Consider the following 15,169-nt stretch of genomic DNA (forward strand, 5'->3'; position numbering starts at 1 on the left):
CTAAAACTGTACCACCAATGTCAAATTTGAGCTTCTAGCCCTGAACTATTTTGAAAAGAGTCCCATACAAATCCTTCTCATTCCAGGCTTTCCCCGGCCGCATTGCCTTTCAACGAAAATTCTGTGCGTGCCCAAGCGAGGACTGCAGCAGGAGAACTGCAGTTCCAAATAAAGTTTCAAAAGGCCAAGAGAGGGGAACATAATATAGTACTGGTTAGTTCATTCTCAATTGTCTGATGCAAGTTTTTATCTCTATACTAATATATGTGTCCAAACACATTTGCCCCGCTGGCGAGATTTTGACACCACCTGAATGACAAGGAGGAGGGTCTACATTTGCAAGCGTAACAAATTAAAAAAACGAGCAGTAAACATAACATCTCTAACTGCAGTTACTTTGGTAATAGTTTGTCAACAGTTGAGGCCAAATTAATTACTCAAATGATATGCCATGTAATGTGCTCTCTCCTGTGCATTAGAATAAGTCACTGAGCTTATGGAGCTCCACTTTGACCCGGTCGTCCATGATCCAGCACCCTTTGTGGCTCAGCTGAAAGCAGTGGCTGTTCCTGGATTCCTGTGCTCACCGTATGAGCGACCTGAGAAGCCAGACGCAATGTCCAGGTGGGATGGGGACAGATCCAACACACGCTGAACCAGCACCCGTCTAACCCCTCAATTCTTTTCCTGATCAGCTCCTTTCCGCCAACATGTAAGTCCCCATCCCCACCATACTATTTCGGTCCTTACCCAAAATGTTATGTGGGTAATTTGGGCAGTAGCTCAGAAGGTAGAGCGGGTCGTCTAGTAAGCGGAAGGTTCCCCGGCTCGATACCCGGCTTCTCCTGGTAGCGTGCTGATGTGTACTTGAGCAAGATGCTAACTGCCCCCTAACTGCTCCCCGGGCGCCTCTATATGGCAGCCCACTGCTCCTCGATACATCAGCTACTAGGATGGGTAAAATACAGAGAAATTGCAAATTTCCCTGTTGTGGGACTAATAAGGGTATATAAAATAAAAAAATATGCATTACTCCAATGCTGTTCCCTTGTGTATTTCACAGAGTGAGCAGCGCAGTTGCTGTTTTTGTCACAAAAACAAACACTACACAGATGGATCAATTTCTGTTGGCCTGGAGAAAGGCCTGGAGGTGTGTAGCAGTGGTCATGACGACGGCTCAATCTCTCCATCCGTTGTTCCTGTCTTATTTTTCTTTTTCCAAGGTTGTCCAGATTTGACAGATTTGGTGGACTCTTGAACTAACATCCGGTTCGCCCACAGGACCAGTGGCAGGTGGAGGTCCCAGTCTTGCTGTCGGCGGCTGGTCAGGATTGCAAGCTGGGTGGCCAGTGTGCGGTTGAAACTCTCCACCAGAGGTGTTCCGATACCGCTGGCAGTATCTCCTTAAAGTTGAGGAGCCAGGTGAGGGGGACGTGGTAAGTGCACAATAGGAACTTTCTGCTGTAGAGGTAGGGCTAGAAGTGGCGAAGCCCCCGAATGACAGCCCCCAGCGGGTCACACGGTAGTTCCTCTCCGGTCGGCTGAGAGAGCAGCTGTAGTAGGCGACAACCTGCTCACCGTGGTCACCCTCCTGGAAAAGCACCGCAGCAAGACCCACGTTGGTGGTGTCTGTGTATACGTTTATTGTCTCCTCTTGTAGGTGAATGCAAATAAATTTCGGCTCTCCTGTGTCAATGGTACGCTAAAGGAAGTTCCGCAGAGATCATTTACTGTGAAATACTTTGCATCTGGAGGGATGTTTGTCAACAACATGTGGGGATTTGGAACCTCAGCCTGCCAGGCTTCTACCACTTCATTCACTGCCTGTAAAAACCGGTAGCAAAGGGGTGTTAGAAGAAGAAGAATCTTTAATCGTCACACAGCACACCACATGCACGCACATGCTTTGGATGGTGGCCATTGAAATGAGGCCTCTGCCTCTGGGAGATAACCCGCCGGAGCACAATGCCAACAGCGCCCCAGGCGGGAATCGAACCCAGGACCTTCCTGCTGTGAGGCAGCAGTGCAATATTTTGATTATCTTGTTTTTTTCCATTCTTTCTCTCTTTTCCTGTTTAATCATATAGCCTAAGTCTTTGGCTTCGTTCCCCTTGTTTATCAATAGAGTGACATGTGGTGCCATCTTCGCGCTGTGATACCACTTCTGTGTTGTGTCTGCTTGTGGTTGATCCTGAACCGCTATTTCTGCCCCTTGCGGACTCATTATCACATATCGTATTTGTATCAAGACATTCCTTCCTACTGCCCCCATTTGCCAGAATTGTTCTAATATTGGGTCGTGGTTTGGGTTGAACTGCAGCGTGCAGTGATGGAATCTCGACTGGAATCTCTGGCTTTCGGGAGTTGTGCTTTAATAAACTTTCCCCTTTTTATTCATGGTTTGATCCACTGTCTGTTGAATTTCTCTTATCCAATAAACATTTGCTGCATGCACCTGCCTCATTGGCATCTGTTTAGATATTCTTGCTTTTTCTATAATCACTCCTTTGGGGGTACCCATTACTTTCAAACCCATTACATGATGCATACCTTCCTTGTAAATTCACTGGCATATTTTCTGATACTAATATGGGTATTTTGATCATACAGCCATGTGTTTGAAGAGTTACTGGAGCTGTCATAGGTACTAACTGAGTTCGTCCTGAGAATCCAAGTCTTTGTGTATTAGCCAGTGAGGTGTCTTGGAATGTGTGGCGTCCCAAGACAGCCCCATCGTATAAGATAATTGCTAAGAGATGGTGCCAGGGGTCCCGAGAGAGAGAGCACATCACCAGGGGAACCAAATGGTAAATGTTGTTTTTGGGCAAGCATAAAAGACTCGCCAGAGTCTCATTCGACAGAGAATCCATCTGGCTCGGTTCTCTCCTGGACATTCTAGGCAAGTCCAGTCTGATGCTGTTCTTTTGTAATAAATCTGTTATTCTACTCAAGTCAGCGTCAGCGGTCTCTCCTTCTTCATCAACACATCAAATTCATCAAGGAACTACACCAGACATGGAGAAGTGAGAGGCATTATTTGGACTTACACATGTGTAAGTAGCTCCAGTATCTTTCATCATTGGTGTGCCTCTATTGTTTACCTGAACCTGCAGCAAAGGTTCTTGATCAGCCTGCTCACTGACTGCTATTTGCTGACCTCGCCTTTTGGATTCACTGGGCACCCCTAGTAACCCTGTCGTAGCCAGGGGGTTCGCTGGGCCGTGGGGGTCCTTCCCTGGGACTGTTGCCAAGCTCCCTGATCCTGTCCTTGTTCTTGTCTTTGATCGCACAGATTGATAGGACACTGTCTATGGATGTCTCCTGGTTGGTGACAGCCCTAACACCCCCCCGGTGGGTTGGACCTCTTGGTCCTTTTTGTATTTTGGGGTCACCTTTGAACTATTTTCTGTGTATCCAACTGATTTGGGGCTCACCCTGCATTTTGTGTATAGACGTTGACTATGGGATTAGTAGGTTGCCTTTGATCCTGTGGTTGCTGCACTGAGTAAGGACCGTGTTGAGCGACTGGTGTCTGTTTTGGCAGTGTTCGCCATGCCTTGTATTCTTTACCTCTCAACTGGAGTTGAGTCAGGCCCCGGTTCTTACTGGCCCTGGTGGTGTCTCAATCATTGAGTTTCTGAACAGGACGGATATTATCAGCTCTGTCTCTGGGTCTTTTTCTGTCTCCATTCGCTACCTTCTGACTTGATCTTGGATGAAGGAAGCAGGATAATCCGAGTCCCCCAGCACAATACAGCAACAACCTTTTCGTGCTTTTGGATCTATCCAGGTCAGGTATTCTTCCCTCAGTGCCCAACATATTCTGTCTGTAGGTGTCGAACGTGGTTCCATCCCCATCCACTGTCCTTTTCATCACGCCCAGCCCTCCATTTTCTAGTATACATTACATTTTGGTCGTCCCCAGTACTCTGGCTAACAGTGCTTTCAGGTTCCCCACTGCTATTACTTTTACTATAGTCTGCTCTTCAAATATCCTAATCCATTTGCTAGCTTCCTCATTTATATTAGGTAATCTCGCTACTAGCCCCTTCAGGTCCTGTATATTCATGGGGTATACTGCGCTTGTTGTCCTTTTATCAGTATTGGAAAGTTGCCTTTTTTCTGTGAGGCTTTTCATTTTGTCCTATTCCTTACCTCCCTGGTCTTAACTCTAATGCTGCTATAGCAATCCAAGAGGAGGTTTGTTCCCCTCCATTCTCCCTGTCTTAGGCCGCTATAGCAATCCAAGTGGAGGTTTGTTCCTTTCCTTTCTCCCTATCTCAGGCCCCTATAGCAATCAGAGTGGAGGTTTATTTCCCTCCTTTCTCCCTTTTTTTCCACCAGCATTTGCCTGGCATTTTATCCGGCTGCTTTCCCTCCATCCTTCTCCCTCTTGCTTGAACATTTTCAGTATCTCTCGCTCCCCTTCTTCTTCATTCTTTTCAAATTTTTGTCTCCCATTTTGTACTTTTTTTTAATCAGAACTTTTATCTCTTCACATAGTGCTGTGTTGAATGTTCGCTCTTTTGGCCTTTTTGTTGCAAATTATTTTATAAATTTAGCCCATTTTTCTGATGTCTTTTTTTTTATTCCTGCCTCTTTTATAGGAATATTTTCCCCAACAATTGCACCGGCGTGTCTACCGTTCTTTAATGCTTCATGCTCGTGATTTCCCTACTGCTGTTCTCACTCGTCCCATTTGTTTGAGATCTGCTCCCCCTCTCTCTCTATCTCTCACTGTTTCTCTGTCATACACACACACACACACACACACACACACACACACACACACACACACACACACACACACACACACACACACACACACACACACACACACACACACACACACACAGTCCCCCTCTCTCCCCCTCTCTCCCAACTGCTTTAAGTTCACAAGTCTTAAAACGATAACTGTGAGGATTTATTAATGTTATCGTTCTCCGTGTTCTGCGCAGGGGGAGTCGGGGAATTCCAAGGGTGGAGGCGTCTGCCTCATGATCAACAGCAGCTGGTGTAACCCCAACAACATCAAGACTCTCTCCCGCTCCTGCTGTAGAAATCTGGAACAGCTGACCATCTCATGCTGTCCATTCTACCTCCCTCGGTCATCATCACAGCCGTTTATATTCCACCGCAAGTGGACACGGACACAGCACGATCGGACCTCTATGATGTAATGTGTGGACTTCACAACAAACATCCTGACGCGGCTGCCTAATTTCCAGCAACACATAACGTGTGCAACTAGGGGAGAAAGAACTTTGGACAACTGCTACACAACATACAAGAATGGATACTTCCTGTGTTGCTACCTGTTTACAAGCCTTGCATCATAGGTGGAACGGTAGTGACGAGGGACGTAAAGCTGTGGTCGGACCAATCAGAGGCCGCGCTACAGGACGCTCTCAGTGATGTCCACTGGGACATGTTCAAATCAGGTTCCACTGACATCAGCGAGTTTACAGACGTTGCTATGAGTTTCATAGCCACAATAGCGGACAGCGTCATTCCTACAGCGAAAGGTTGGATATTTCCTAACCGGAAACTGTTGGTCGATAAATCCAACTGCGGCGCTCTGAATGCTCCCACGACCGGTTACAACGATGGTCTTGTGTCCGGAAACATAGACAATTACAAATATAAACTGCGGAGGGCGGTAAAGGACGCTAAACAGACATACAGAGACACAGTGGAGCTACAGATGGAGCAATGGGACACTAGACGCTGGTGGCAGGGGCTGCGGACTATTACTAACTACAATCTGAGCAACTGGTTTGGTTGTATTTATTGGTTCAGTTGTAGTTTCTTCCTCTGGACTGACTGTCAGCCTATCAGACCAGCCATTTGTCCTTCTAATAAACCAAGGTCCTGAGATACATTACATTTACATTTAGTCATTTAGCAGACGCTTTTATCCAAAGCGACTTACAATTATTCAAACACCGACGAACGCAGCCATCAGGAGCAATTAGGGGTTAAGTGTCTTGCTCAAGGACACTACAGCATGCTAGCAGGAGGAGCCTGGGATCCAACCAGCAACCTTTAGATTACTAGACGACCAGCTCTACCTCCTGAGCTACCATCCCCACAGATACCATAGATAGAGATAGAGATAGATACCATTTCAGCTATGTTAAGGGTGTGTTTATGGCTGACCGTGTGAAAGAGACACATTTTAATTGATAAGTGGGATCTTTTATTTCGTGACATTACTGGGAAGCACAGCAACATCCTGTTACGGATAAGGTCTGGTGAACCCGAATGCAGGACACAACACGATTTTAGGTGTAGGTGCAAGGTTTAATGTTGAACAGGCAAAGGATCAGGGTCTAGGGACAGACAGGGAATCAGAGTCTAGGAACAGGTGAGGAATCAGGATCAGGAAGCAGGCAGGGAACAGGCCGGAAATGAGGGTCCAGGGACAGGCAGGGAATCACAGGATGGACCGAGCCTTAGTAGAAGTGGAAGGCAGATCAGGAACGTGAACGGGCCGGACATCGGAAGAGGCAACCGACGGCTCGGGAACTGGAGCGGAGTTGACCTCGGGAGAGGCGGTCGACGGCTCAGGAACTGGAGTGTACTGGACCTCGGGAGTGGCAGGGATGTGACACCAGAGACAGACAGAGGGAGCTAGAAAGGGACATAGGGACCTAGAGACAGACAGAAAGCAAGATCAGGGCAGGATTCTGACACATCCTAGTTTAAAATTTTCAACCAATTAGCAACCAAAACAAGAGCAGCGTAGAAGCAAAATAGTGGCATGGGAGTACAGGAAAGAAACAATAAAATAAACAAATTTGATGTGGCATACATTTAGTCGGATGAGAAATCTACCTGGTCCCTCTTCTACTGGAAGTGCATTCATGATCTCAGCCTCCAGCAGTGATTCTACACCCGAGATTTTAAAAGAAAGAAAGCAGGAATGAGTGACTCCCTTAGCAACAGCAGTGTAAAGGGGAATGACTTATCGTAAAAAAATAAACTTTTTTCAAATACAACTGTAGAAAACTCCAACAGAATGAACAGTCAGCAGACCTGCCCAAACTACAGACCCTGGGGTGGTCAATAACCAGGAGGAGGGAAGATAGGCTCTCAATGGTGCTGGTCCTTGGACAATGGGCGCTCTGACAACTGTGTTGTTCCAATTTTTCTTATGAAAAACGTCACTTCAACTGTCGATTAAATAAGGAACGCGTCATTTTATGTTTCTTCAACAAGGACGATTCTTTATTTTAAGTGACGGATGGCAAGGTTATTTACGTTATTTTTTTCAAGAGGTTATTTATTTTTCTAAATAAACAAGCTACACCATTTTACTATAAAAACAACTGACACGTCCCCATCTATCTATATAATGTATGTTATATATTGAAAAGGAGAGAGATTTGAATGTTTGGCACGCACACAACAGCCAGTGGATATTGAGCCTACATGCACGACAAGAGCTGCTCGGCTTCACGCTGCAGCATCATTGCCGGTGGTGTGAATGTACCATGAGTCGGTGCCGCAACACGCCTGGGAGAGACGGTTCAGCGTGTGCACATGACAGAAACATTGAAATAGAAGTGACAGAAGCGCTTTCAAACCAGCCAGAGGAAGTTGATTGGCCAACCTGTATGAAGGAAAGTGTGAGCTTGGCCATCGGTCTCTTGTAGCAATCCCCGCGTCAGCCAACCCGTCAGCCTCCGCAAGTCTGCGAAGCTGTCCATCCCGCAGGCTCACCAGTATGCACACAAGAGATGCACAACTGCCGTTGTCCTCCTGGGACACGGCATAGAAGAGAAGAGCAACTTGAATGCAGAGAGGGTTTATAGCGCAGGCTTATTTCGACCATTCCATCAAACTTTTTTCAACAACCTTGGTGCAAATAGGGAATTTACTATTTACTATTATCTACAACTATCATCAACACATCAAATCCATCAAGAAACTACACTACTATTAACATTAAAGGTATCGGGTGTTCTGTAACCTAGACCTTATTTTTCATCCATTGGGAGTCCGCCGTGGTAATTGGCATCAGAATCTTGATCTTGAATCTCGAATGCAGAAGTGAGAGAATAGTGTCAGCCGACTGCAGCACAATGGGGCAACCGTGCCCATGTTCTTTAGAGGTTCCAGTTCTCTCATTACGGAATCAATTTCAAAGTTTCTGATGCTAATCAATCAGGTTGACTCCCAGTGATCGAAAAATAAAGGTTTGTTTTTGAAGGAGTCTTCGTCGTCTCTTTTCAGTAGTTCTTATTAGTGTTGGAGACCTTCACAATTTCAATTGGCCCAAAATAGGCAGGAGCACTAAACTTCATGCTTCCTCCGCAGACGAGCAAACTATGTGCCTAATAAACCAGGTCCAGAGGCAGATAATATTTAAGCTACTGTATGTTCAGTGTGAAACAGAAACTACAAACAGGGTCAGCAATAAACAATAATGAAACTGAAGATATGATCAATGAGTGCAAAAATATGAAGGAGATAGTGTAGGGAAAATAACGATAAGATGAGATCAGAAAGCTCTGGATTTGGGCTTTCATCTTACCAAAATGCCTGCCAGTAGGAAAATTCAACAACAAACACCTGGGTGAAGGAAACGGATGTTCAAATTGACCATGCTGTCTCTGCTAAGCAGCTGTCCATCTGGTTCACCGTCTGGTTGTTGGCAATTCTCATCTTGTAGCCCCGGGAAGAGAAGTTCTTCATAAGAGTGGCCGCATCCACATCTGTCCCATCATGAGCGGCCATCCCTGAAGAGACGGGTAAAGATGCAGAGCGTGCAGGAACACCACTGACACCATTTTAGAACAGTCAGTGGAATTTTAAGATTGCTACTGACGCACACACCAACACAAATGGTCCTGTGAATTATATCTTCATGATCGATCACTGGCTGTGTAAAAACGTGGACATTACAATGTGTCCAACTTGCAGAGCTCTGTTTTCATGTTGAAGATTTTGCAAGCAGCACTTGTGCAGTGGATTCAGCGAGACAGAGACAAGGGTAGGCTAAGTCTGTGGCCGTGATACCAGTATAGTGCGTATCTTTGGCTCTCAGTGAACATTACTTGGTGTCCTAGCCCTTGCAATCTACAGTATATACAGTATATACTTTTCACTGTGCTGGAGTGATGCATACGTGGCTGTGCGTGGCACGACATCGGTAAATTGCACCACAGCGTGTTTTTATGGTGGTGTAATGCGTTCACTGCGACCCAGCCGTTTTCCCGTCAAGTTTCTTGTTGCTGATGATGACACGGGTTTCGAGGCTGGAACAGTCCATCCTGCAGGGGTATGGGTCAACCGGCTCAGCCTTTCAGCAGGGACGAGCGCCCACTGCCTCACTCACGCTAGTGCTGTTTTTTGGGCTCCTCACGCTGCCTGGGGAGGCGCGTCATTCAACAGAAAGGCACAATGCGTTTTTGAACCGGATGAGCTAGTTTGACTTAGTGTGTCTGCTCCCATCATACAGTGCATGCATATAGAGGGGGTTCATTGAACTCCCTTTACTTTTTAATGAAGATATAGCTCCTTTTCTAAACGAAAAATAAACATATATGAATAAAAAAATCCTCAAAGAAAGCTACTTCACTCATTCGTGTTAGGCAGCAGCAGACAATTTTGGAGCTTACCAAAGAACAGCAATTCAAGAATCTTGTAAAATGTCTCTCCTGTCAATTGTCATTATCAACGAGGTTTGACAGATCCCGACAGCATCACATTTTATTTTAGATCAATTCATTAGGTCTGAATAATAGTGTCATGCATTACATGTACAGTCTACCCTTTGCTGTGTGAATTAACATTTTTTCTCTTTTTACAGATATTTATTTGATGAAAGTGTTAAAAAAATTTTTTTTTATGTTAGTCAAGGCTGTAGGCAATTCAGTGGAGGTTGCCCACTGCAATAGACACCTGAAGTGTTGAATGATATATAGGTAGGGGAGTGCCTACTGTGCAAAGCAGACTAATGAGTTTTGGTCCAACTAGTTCTTCAGGCTCAAGGCAGGATCAGCACTTTACCCTGGAGTGCATCTATCCATAAATTAATGATTAGCGACTAAATAATCATTACCTTTTGACATAGACATCTCTACACTGTCCCACAAAACATAATTTCATAAAAAAAAAAAAGGGACGAAATTTCAGTTTCATCAGTTTTTACCTCTTCACTAGAAACCTCTGGTATCCACACTGTCTCCCTGGTTCCCCGAATCACCACCACTATCCTTCAACGACATGATCATAGAGCAGGTGTCGGGGACCTATGGCTCGCGAGCCAATTATGGCTCTTTCGATGACGATATATGGCTCGCAGACAATTTTGAGCTAAAATTTTTCATCACAATTAACAAGTAATAAATAATTATTCTGTGTCGTTTTAAAGTAATACAGGTAAAAGAAATTACAATTTTGAAAGTAAAATTCAAAATATAAATGTGGCGGACAAAGGGGCGTAGTCAAGCACTGGCTGCGCACCACAGAAAGACTCCGGGGGCCTTTTACTCGGCGCCCTGCCCCTCCCGGGTCTCTGCTCAGGAGCCACTTGTGGGAGTCTCTGCCCACAGGTGAGGGTTTATGGAGGGAGACGGAGTCTTTCTGGCCGTGGTGCACCCACATGGCGAGTTTATTTCAATATGCGGCACGCAGGCCACAATTATATATATCACTGAGGATCATTATAATAATTGTGGATAATAATGATCCTCTTGGGTGCAGGAGGAATGGCGTTCCACTGCTGGGCTGCTTACAAACTCTGTAAGACAGACAAACATTAAGAAAACTCCCTGCCTCCAGTCGGAGCAATCAGCTGAACACAAGTGGACAGAAATGGAAAAAACGTCAATATGTATGTGACAAATAATCTCTTGAACTTGAACTTGAACCTGGAGACCAGCTGATTCTTAAAACTTGGAACGAGCTTCCCGTCACATAGCACATAATGCAGTGTGTGAGTATTGCCGTATTGACCATGTTTGGCTCTACATACGCATGTGAGCAGTCTTTCTGGCATCTGAGAAACATTAAGAGCAACCTACGCTCACGTTGAACTGATGAAGCCTCAACGCAGCATGAAGCTTAACCTCACTACGTATGAAGCAGACTACAAGGCCATCAGCAAAACCATGCAGCACCACAAGTCACATTAATGGTAAAAAGTATTTCATTTATTATTGGATAGCTACAGTATAACAACAATATTATTAAGAAGAATAAAGAAATGTATTATATATAGCGCTTTTTTAAGCACTCAGAGATGTGTTATAGGTTAAAAGCGTATGCCTTACTTCAATTTTATTAAATATGATATGGCTCACAAGGAAATACATTTAGAAATATTTGGCTTTTATGGCTCTCCCAGCCATAAAGGTTCCCGACCCCTGTCCTAGACTGTAACAAAAAAGGGAAAATGGCAAACACTTATATAGACAGCAGTGTAACCATCAGCTAATGGAGTACTATAATAATGATAACCTTTGTTGTACTGTACACCTTCCAAACACAACATGCACACATCGCACATATGACCTTTATATTAATAGAGGGCAATCAAATACTAATAACAATTAATCAATAAAGATAGAAAGAAAAGTTGGAGGTACATTTTGGTACTATTAAATGTCAATACTTATGAATAACTCACATTTCAACAAGCCGTCCAGATTTGCCTCCCCCTCCTACGTCAAGTGGGGGCTCATTAGAATGAAGCCCTCACCCCCCATCTGAGTACCTCCACCCACACCTTGAGAACTACCTTTGCGAAGGTGCGCCATTATTTTTCCCGCAAGCAACGGGGGAACTGGGGGGAACGCACCCATGGGAACTTCTCTGTTGTAGGCTGCATAGATGCCGCAGGATCCACTATAACGTATAATGGGAATGGGTCGTCTGTTCCAAATGTCCAACATTTGGAACAGATATTAAAGAACAGCTCTAATTCCACGGTTTCAGTAAAGCCCTGCTTTGTGACATCATCTGAAGACATCAAAGTCTGAGCTTTGTCTCCGATCACAAGAAGCCACTTGTGATCATTCAAAGAACATCTTTAATTGAGCCACTGGGGGTGCACAAGCCAGTGTATCAAAACCATGACCATATCCATAAAACCATGCCAAATCAAACATGCGGACAACAAATCAGATTTTCATACCGGATCGGTCGCGGCCCGTGTTAACGACCGCCACTGGTGCCGTTAGTCAACAGGGTGCCAGTGGAAATTGTGCTACTGTTGGCCAAAGAAGAGGGGGAAGGCGTGTCCACAGACAGCAGGAGAGGAAGAAGGGTAGTAGGGTTGAGAGTAGGCACTTTGAACATTGGCACTATGAAGGGTAAAGAGAGAGAGCTGGCTGACATGATGGTGAGAAGGAAGGTAGATGTACTATGTGTACAAGAGACCAGGTGGAAGGGGAGTAAGGCCAGGAGTATCGGAGCCGGGTACAAACTGTTCTACCATGGAGTGGATGGCAGGAGAAATGGGGTAGAGATAGTCTTGAAGGAAGAATATGTCAAGAGTGTTTTTGGAGGTGACGAGAGTGTCGGGCAGGGTGATGAGCATGAAGCTGGAAATTGATGGGGTGATAATGGATGTGCTCAGTGCATATGCTCCCCAAGTTGGGTGTGAGATGAAAGAGAAAGAAGAATTCTTAAGTGAGTTGGATGTAGTCCCTTGGGGACGCTCCCCAAGGGAGAGAGAGTGGTCGTTGGACCAGATCTCAATGGGCATGTTGGCAAAGGGATCAGAGACATAGGTGACGAGAAGGTGATGGGTAGGTATGGTGTCAAGGAGAGGAATGTGGAAGGACAGATGGTGGTGGATTTGGCCATGGAATAGGCAGATGGAATTGTCTGTTGTGAATACGTATTTCAAGAAGAGGGAGGAACACAGGGTGACATACTGTACAAGAATGGAAGAAGGTGCACACAGGTGGACTACATCCTGTACAGGAGGTGCAATCTGAAAGAGATTAGTGACTGCAAAGTGGTGGAAGGGGAATGTGTTGCTAGGCAGCATCAGACGCTGTGGTCTGTAGGATGACTCTGGAGGCCAAGAAGAGGACGAGAGTGAAAGAAGAGCCAAAGATAAAATGGTGGAAGTTTTAAAAGTAGGAGTGTTGAATGCAATTAAGGGAAGAGGTAAGGCAGGCAATAGGTGGGAATGAACGGTTACCAGATGACTGGGAAACAACTGCAGAAGTGGTGAGGGAGACGTCCAAGAAGGTACTCGGTGTATCATGCGGGAAGAGGAGGGAAGACAAGGACTTTTTGGTGGTGGAATGAGGAAGTTCAGGAGAGCATAGAGCAGAAGGGGTTGGCGAAGAAGAAATGGGATAGTCAGAGAGATGAAGAAAGTAGACAGGAGTACAAGCTGACGCGGCACAAGGCGAAGAGAGAAGTAGCAAAGGCAAAGAAAAAGGAAAAGGCATAAGATGAGTTGTATGAGAGGTTGGACAGTGAGGCTGGCAAGACAAAGGGACCAAGCTGGGAAGGATGTACAGCAGGTTAGGGTGATGAAGGATAATGATGGGAATGTGCTCACTTGTAAGGAGAGTGTGTTGAGAAGGTGGAAGGAGTATTTTGAGGAGTTGATGAATGAAGAAAATGAGAGGGAGAGAAGAGTGGATGATGTGGGGATAGTGGATCAAGAAGTGCAGCAAATTAGCAAGGATGAGGTGAGAACAGCATTAAAGAAGATGAAGAGTGGAAAGGCAGTTGGCCCAGATGACATACCTGGGGAAGCATGGAAATGTTTAGGTGAGATGGCAGCGTGATTCCTAACGAGACTGTTTTACACCATCCTGGAAAGGGAGAGGATGCCCGAGGAGTGAGAAGAAGTGTACGGGTATCCATCTTTGTGGATTTAGAGAAAGCATATGATAGGGTGCCAAGAGAGGAAGTGTTGTATTGTACGAGGAAGTCGGGGGTGGCAGAGAAGTACGTAAGGGTGGTACAGGATATGTATGAGGGCAGTCAGACAGTAGTAAATTGTGCAGTAGGTGTGACGAAGGCATTCAAAGTGGAGGTGGGATTGCATCAAGGATCAGCTCTGAGCCCTTTCTTGTTTGCAATGGTGATGGACAGGTTAACAGACGAAATCAGGCAGGAGTCTCCGTGGACTATGATGTTCGCAGATGACATTGTGTTCTGTAGTAGGGAGCAGGTTGAGGAGAGCCTGGAGAAGTGGAGGCATGCATAAGAGAGAAGAGGAATGAAAGTCAGCAGGAGTGAAACAGAATACATGTGCCTGAATAGGAGGGAGGGCAGCAAAAAGCTGAGAATGCAAGGACTGGAGGTGGAGAAGGCAAATGAGTTCAAGTACTTGGGGCCGACCATCCAAAGCAGTGGAGAGTGCGGGAGAAAGGTGAAGAATAGAGTACAGGCAGGGTGGAGTGGGTGGAGAAGAGTGTCTGGAGTGATCTGTGACAGAAGGGTTAGGTCTACAGGACGGTAGTGACACCAACTATGTTGTACGGTTTAGAGGCGGTGGCACTGACAAAAAGGCAGGTGGCTGAACCAGAGGTGGCAGAGTTGAGGATGTTGAGATTTTCATTGGGGGTGACAAGGATGGACAGGATTAAGAATGAGTACATTAGAGGGACAGCTCAGGTTGGACAGTTTGGTGGAAAAGTGAGAGAGGCCGGATTGAGATGGTTTGGACACGTGTGTAGGAGCCATGAGAGTTACATTGGGAGAAGGATGCTGAGGATGGAGCTGCCAGGCAAGAGGAAAAGAGGAAGGTCAAAGAGAAGGTTTATGGAGGTGGTGAGGGAGGACATGCAGGCGGTTGGTGTAAGAGAGGAAGATGCGCAGAACAGAAGGTATTGGAGGCAGATGATCCGCTGTGTGCGACCCCTAAAGAGAGCAGCTGAAAGTAAAAGAATAAGAAGAGAGCAATGTGTAATGTGGATGCTTTGGTGAATGAGTGTCAAGTCTATGGCGCTGCTTATGGTGCAGAATTGGCGCGCATTGTACGCTGGAGATTCCAGAATGGGCAAGGCGTGGGCAGGTGGATGGTGCTGAGTGGTGTCAGTCGGAGGTGCGGGTTCATCTTGTGCTTTTTGGGAATGGTTTGCACATCTCAGGCAGGTCTTGGATGCTACTCTGTGAGCGCCGGTAACTCAGGCAGGGCTCTGAATGTTCTTGTCGCCATGGGGTGTAGAGTAATAGAGTAATAGAG

The 15,169-nt window shown here is 45.8% G+C and overlaps 1 long non-coding RNA gene across 2 annotated transcripts in view; it reads left to right on the top strand.

Moving 5' to 3' along the window:
• Positions 1 to 5,881, top strand: part of LOC307235706 — a 7,190-nt gene extending 1,309 nt beyond the window's left edge. For both annotated transcript variants that reach the window (XR_013844353.1, XR_013844354.1), the window contains 5 exons: positions 87 to 213; positions 480 to 712; positions 1,064 to 1,150; positions 1,282 to 1,436; positions 4,959 to 5,881. This is a non-coding gene — a long non-coding RNA (uncharacterized lncRNA). The remainder of the gene's footprint in view (positions 1 to 86; positions 214 to 479; positions 713 to 1,063; positions 1,151 to 1,281; positions 1,437 to 4,958) is intronic.
• Positions 5,882 to 15,169: the final 9,288 nt, after the last annotated feature.

This window comes from Zeus faber, assembly GCF_960531495.2.
Source record: "Zeus faber genome assembly, chromosome: 10".
In the NCBI taxonomy this organism is placed as follows: Eukaryota; Metazoa; Chordata; class Actinopteri; order Zeiformes; family Zeidae; genus Zeus; species Zeus faber.